Source organism: Poecilia formosa, unplaced genomic scaffold (assembly GCF_000485575.1).
Source record: "Poecilia formosa unplaced genomic scaffold, Poecilia_formosa-5.1.2 Scaffold41, whole genome shotgun sequence".
In the NCBI taxonomy this organism is placed as follows: Eukaryota; Metazoa; Chordata; class Actinopteri; order Cyprinodontiformes; family Poeciliidae; genus Poecilia; species Poecilia formosa.
In genome coordinates this window covers 842,557-849,618 of record NW_006799980.1, presented here as the reverse complement: position 1 = coordinate 849,618, position 7,062 = coordinate 842,557, and positions in this window count along the sequence as shown.

Below are 7,062 nucleotides of genomic sequence, written 5' to 3'. Positions count from 1 at the left end.
TGCAATGAGTGAGATCATACAGCCACTTAAACTGCCCACCTACACCCCTTCCTCCGCCAGAGCTCCACCACGAACCTGGCGGCCGTTGAACACTCTGCCAAGATCAGCGGCAAGGAAATGCAGGGAGTTTGACCAAGTTTGAACAGCTCAGGCCATGAACGGCTCTCTGAAGGACAGCGTTGCTAAGCCTAATCGTCCGGTTGGAGAGAAAGTCTGCTGACTTTTTCTCTAGGCTGAATGTACACTGAAGCATTTGGCTGAAAACGACGGCATTACCACATGAGAACATCTCCAAAGTACATTACAGTTTCGACTCATTTGTTTGCCCGTAGATTTTTGCTGGAATGATGCGTCGGATCTGCCGTCGAGATCAAACTGTTTTTTTTTTTCCTGAATTATTCGGAGCAATTCCACCCACAGATCCCATTCAGCTCATAATAAAGCCGCATTGTTGCGCTATAGAGTCTGAAAAGTCGTGTGACCGGTCTGAGAAAGTTTGTGGACTTACAGGCAGGCAAACACATGAGATACGGTGACTTGAAAAAGTATTCAAACCCATTCAGTTTGTTTTTCATACATTTCATGTTACAATCACAAACTAAAATGCGTTTTACTTGGGATTCAGCGTGATAGACTGCCATAAAGTAGCGCCCAAATAACTAATGTAATGTGCATTTACACACACATTCATCCCTCAATGTCCCTAAATTAAATACAGTGCAGCCATTTGCCTTTATAAGTCCTCAATTAGTAAGGAAATGCAGCGTGTGCAATTTAACCTCAGTGTGTGATGGAAAACTAACACTGCAATTCCTGAGCAGACTTCTGTGGAACATGGTGGTGGCAGCATCATACTGTGGGAATGCTTTTCTTCAGCAGGGGCAGTGAATCTGATCTGTGTTGATTTAATTGTGATGGAGCAAAATGCGGAGAAATCTACTGGATGTAGAAAAACCTTTGAGACGGAGATTCCCCTTCAAGCAGGAAAACCATAAATACTGTTGCCAGAGCAACAATCGAGATGGTTTAAATCAAAGCGTATCTACGTATCAAAGTGGTCCAGACCGAAATCCAATAAAAACACTTGAAAAGTGATGTTCACAGATGTTTTCCGTCTGTCCTACAAAGCTGGCAGATCCATACTTCAAAAGATGTAGAGCTTCAAAGTGTTTCCCTACCATGCTGAGAAAAAACCCTATGCTGCACTTCTCTCAATTTCATTTGTAAGAAATCCTGAAAATTATGTTGTCTTTCAGTTCACAGTTATGCACTATTTTGTGATGGTGTGCTACATAAAAACCCCAGTAAAACACACTCAAGTTTGAGATTATAACAGCAAAAAATATGAAAAACTTCAATAGGTATGAATTATTAAGAAAGGCAGTGTATATTTCTTTATGCTAAACAGACATATGTATTCTGACTTAAGTTGTACATCTCCACGGTGGCCTTTCCTTTCTCTCCATGCATTTTTTCCCCCCCTTTTTTTAATAAGCCTCCAGTCAAAGTCACAGGCAAATTCAAGGTTAAAGCGTACACAAGTCTCCCACAGTGACCTTTATCTCAGAGAGAGCCTCATGAGCCAACTGTGGGCAGAGATATGCGAGAGTAGCCTCCCGCCAAACAGCGAGAGAATGCAAAAACAATCAAAATGTACATTTCAATCATAAAACAAAGCAAAGTGTCCCAAATTGAGAACTGAAGGTTGATTCTTGAGGTGGTGTCGGAGACAGGAGCAGCACAGTTTTGCTGCTGTTGTGTTTTGGCACAGCTGACAACGTGATGATCAAGTCCTTGGATCCCGACCACGACCGCTGACAGACGAATTTTACACAGAACAAACTGAAGCAAGTTACTCTTCAACTGTACAGCCGAGAAATGGACACAAAAATAGACATGTTATATTCTGCTATGACAAATGTATTAGCGCTATGTGCTAAAATGGGGCAGAGAGAAAGAGAAGGACAGATTAGGAAATAGGACAGGCACTTCAGCGCTTATGCATAGCGAAGATTAAAGTAAAGAGGCAAGCAAAGAGGAAAGGAAAGGGAGAAAAAGGAGTCGTTAAGCAGGATTTAGAGGCTAAAGCACTTTCACTTTGATCAGTTTGAAAAGACAAATGAAACATCCTAATTAACATTAACAACTGAGAACAAATTGGCTGTCAGATTTATGCAAAAATTATTACTATCCCATTTACAAATGCTAAAATCAATATTTGCTGACCATACAACGCTAGCATAATCATGGCTATTGATAGGGACACTGTCCTCGGCTCTGTGTACTGTTTGTTATTTAGCATCCTGAGACGAACGGGATTAAGCGACTGTCTAAAGCTAATAGCACTAATGGGATTGCGTCGCTCTATATCAGGGGGTCTAACCCCGGCTGTGATCAGCAGTACAGTGAATTTATGTCCAGGCTAATATGCTAATCTGAGCCAGCTGGCTTTAAGCTAGCGAGCAAGCTGCACTATTCCCTGCTACAATTGCCATTTTCTTTCAAGCTTGTGGATTTGAACACTTTTATTTATGGCTCACCGAACAGCAAATATGAAAGTAAACGGTTTAAAAAAGAGAGAGAAGAAGTCAGGAGGAAAAAAGTATAAGCATCAAAATGCAACACATGGATTAGCAGAGAGCTAATGGCAGCTTTGCTAATATTTCTCACAGTCGGATAGAAGGCTAGCACGTTGCTAGTACCGTTTACACATATTTGCGTTCATGTCATATTGGAGTTATTGTTGTAGCAACTTTTATTTTGTTGAGAACTTCTCATGCAGACACAGCTAAACGAAGTAATAGTTTGTTTAGAAATTCTGACAAAGTTGCTATAAAACTAAGAAGCTTATAAAAGTTTAGTTTTAGACGCCCACAGACAAATGGGCAACACACATCGGCATGTGTTAAAAATACAAGTCTGAACTCATCCTAACAAGGTCCGGTCACTCCTCCTTTTCGGGCATTATAACTTCAGATCGAATGGCTAAATATCAGTTATTTGTGTCACCTTGGTGAACTTCAGTGCTGGTCCAACCTGTAATAAAGTATGGCAAGCCAAGAGTGCCAAACATTGGTGTTGACTGATCACTTAAAAAACAAATAGAAAATACAAATCGTCATTTGACGTGCAATAGCGCCGCATTCCAGAATTGTTTTTCTTTATTAAAACCAATTATCTCAGCAGAAGAAAAAAAGAAATCTAACAAAATAAAGACCTGAGTTTGTTAAAGGTGGTTAATGTAATTTAAATAAAGGAATAGATTGTTGAATTGTCTTACATTCTCTTAAGCAATAGCTCTGATTTCCATCCTAAGCATATATGCTAAAATTTTACTTAGAAATGCCCAATTAAAAAGTTTATGGCATACAATTAATTACGAAAATATACTTTTTACAAAAATCTTTGCGAAACAGATAGTTCTCCTTTTTTCACCGCTTATAAACAAGTTAATCTTTGGAATTACAAATGCTGATTTTCACATCAGTTACATAAAAGAAAGGTTGGAAACGTGCCGATATTGGGAACCAATGATTTTCTGCATTAAAGGGGTTCATTTGATGAATATCTTATTTTCTTTCTTTACATCCTTTCTTCCAATAAACGTCAACAATGGCAGTGGTAGAAGTACCCAAAAACTTTAATTAAAATAACTAGCACCTCAGTAAAAAACAATATATATTAAATGAAAATACAGCCCTGAGTTTTTTTTAAGCATTACTAATGAGATATCACTGGTGATATGTACTTAAAGATAAATAACATTTAGTTACTTTGGAAATTTAATTTCAATAAAATTAGGAAATGTGCAGATCACATTAATTAGTTTTTTCAACTCACTATCAACTTAAAAAGTTTATACATTTTTTTTTCTTTTTTTTAAGGGAAAGGGCATAGCAAAGATCCTACTGTACTAAAACCAGAGCAGATGTAATGCTCTCTGGAATTTTAGATGGCATATTTGCTAAAAACATGACTGTTTCTGATTAGAGAAACTTTAAATATTTCCAATCTCTTGCATTGATCCTATATGACATGAACGCATCGGTGGTAAAAAAAAAAAAAGAAAAAAAAAGCTACTGATCTCTATCAGCACCATCAGCTGTAATTACATCAAGTCAAGAATGAAACAACAAAACCAAAAGCTTTAGCTTTTAGAATGGCTACGATATGAAAATGAGGCACTTTTTGAGCAGCTATGTGACTTTACATATTTTCTTTTTTTTTTTAAACATACCACTCAGCCAAATTTGTACTCTTTTGTCATTAGAGGTTCAAAACAAAACAAAAAAACACACACACACACACACAAAAAAAACCCCACTTTATTCTCCATTCTGTACCGTCCTCTGATTGGCTTTCACTTCATGAAATGAGAGCAGCGAATTACTCTTTAAGAATATCATTTGGCACACATCCCTGTAGGTTTGCTCAACCAACCGGATGAAAGCAAAGAGGAAAAAAAAAAAAAAAAGAAATTTTCCATCAGTTTATGTCAAAGTGCTTCAGGGTTGCGTCCAATCCAGCAGCTCTGTCCATCTGATTGGCTGTCACAGGAGGGAGAGGTGGAGCATCGAAGCGCTTTGAGTGATACCAGATTGTCTCTCCGAGGATGAATCGCTGACATCAGCACTCTGCAGAGGAAGAAAAAGAAACACAATCGGGTAAGATGTGGAACAAACAATAAAACGGACATTCAGAAGATACAATTTATCAGGTTTATTAGGATGGGTGACGTTTGATACAAGTGTCCGCTTACGGGTTCTGGAACTCAGTGATCCAGAAAGAAAGACTGAAGTTTACAGGCCGGTCAAACAGGCAGAAAAAGAAGGGATTCAGACAGGGAGAGAGACAAAGGGGGACAGCAAGATACAAAGACATCGAGGACACCTACTGCTACAGGCGGTCACACAAATCTGAGCTTTTGACTTTAGGCCAGCAGGGAACAGACATTCGGATCGGATGCTGCGTTTCTCAGGCCGTGTGATTGCGTGACTGCGGTGCATAGAAGACATAGAAGCACACACACAGGTATGCGCAAAAAAAAATGTCATCCGCAGCAAGAATCGAAAGTTTAAACACTCATCCCCAGAAGCATTGATGGGATTAAAGTCCCGGTTCAGAGGCTAAAAAAACAATCACATGGTGTCAGGAAGCCATCTGTCAGTCTCGCACACAATAAGCCATCTGAGGATGTCCTGGCCAGATCTTCAAAGCGCTAAAATATTTTTGCAAATAATACTCTGTATGTGCCAGCAGGCTTGCAACTTGTACTTTTGGTCTGAAAACAGCAATGTTGGAACTTGAAAATGCATTCAAGGCTTCCATGAAGCGCAGTGAAATGGAGAGAATCTAAAAATGCATTTCATACGAGTCAAACCAAGAAGAAATGAGGCACAATTTGCAAAACGTCCAATTGCACATGAATGACGATGAATGGTGTAAAATTTAAATTGAGCACTGACTGTTTTTCTCAACCATGCTGGGCTGAAAGTTTATTGCTATGTACGCAACATACGAGAGCTCGTAAATAGTCAAGTTATTATCAACCTCCCTGGCATTTCAGTCACTTTAAGCATCCAGCATGTCGAGGGGAGGGAATCTTCATTATTGAAGACAAAGCGACTGCATAGCGTGGCATGAGAAATTACAAATAACTTAAGTAGGAATGGCACATGTGTCCTTTGAATGGATTTTTTTCCTACTTAAAATCCCAAAGCTTTTTTTTCACTTAATGAAAGTTACGAACACGTTGCCTTGAGGTCTGATCCTCTGTTTCAAGCTAGTCTGTTTAAGAATATTTGGCCAAAATGGGAATGATGACACAATTAATATAGACTAAAACAAACAAATATGAGTTGCAAGAAAAGAGAGAAATCAAAAGTTTATCCCCATTCATGCTTCGAAGCATGTGTCCCTAACCCCTAATCAGACTTTTACTCAACACAGAATAGACAGAAAAAGCCTCTTTGGTCAATCTGTTTAGCACATAACCTGCTAATAACTAAAGGTTGATCTGAAGCAGACACATGAAAAACAAAAACACTGTAAGCGTTTACATGTCCGTCTGTGAAACAAGCAGTAGTGCCTCATCCTCCCAACATGCATCGTGTGATTATCACAGCAGCAGTAATGGCAACAATTGCCTTCGAGGAGTTTTGGACGTACAATTGTTTACATTTTTGCTCAAATGTTTTTCATTACTTGCAGTATTTTCGCTCAAGGCTCTCCTCCCTTCTGGATCCCAAATGAGATTCTGACTGTACGAGTCCCGTCTTTGTCACGTCTGACAGATCCGCTCCCTAATTTGATGTCGTCATTGTTTTCCTTACAAAATGCCTTATAACTGTTATCGTACCGTCTGACAGGTTTTTACAAAAGAGCGACAAGCTCCTAAAGATCACGTTGATGCTCAAATTGACGTGTCTTTGAGTGTAATTGCTGCTGTGAGCATCTACGGTTTTAAAATGTCCCACTTTGGAGTAAATGAGTGGCTGCTTGTGCAGTTTGCATTGCAAACGGGATTAAAAAGCAATATAAAAACGGCTAAACCGGACTGCTTTCTGCAAAACGCAATGACTCACGGTGGAGGAACTCCGTCTGTTTTGGCCAATCTAAACAACATCATAAAGTTACTGAAGAGACCCAGCTCACAGAGAGTTCCCTAAAATTTCCCAGCAGCGCTCAACTCTCTAATTGCACCAGGATACTCTATATTTATACCCCTCCTTCTCTCCCAAGTTTCTTGCAGTGCGCTATATTTAGCCCCCCCCTCCTACCCTTGGCACAGGCGGTGGCCACCAGCCGGCCTGCCGGTCCCCGGCGGAGTGAAGCGCAGCACATCGCCTCCCTCTCTCCAGCAGAAACAACAACAAGCCATGAGTCTGGAAGACCCCAAAGAAAGAGGCGACATAAAGTCATGAAGAAGGAGACGCTACAGGCCTCGAAAAAGTATTTTCCCGCTTATGGAGTTGTTGCTTTTTAGGTAGCTTAAATGGGTTTGCAGAGATTTTAAAGTCAGATGAAAGCAACCCGAGTAAAAGCTCTCCAAGTTCAATTGTG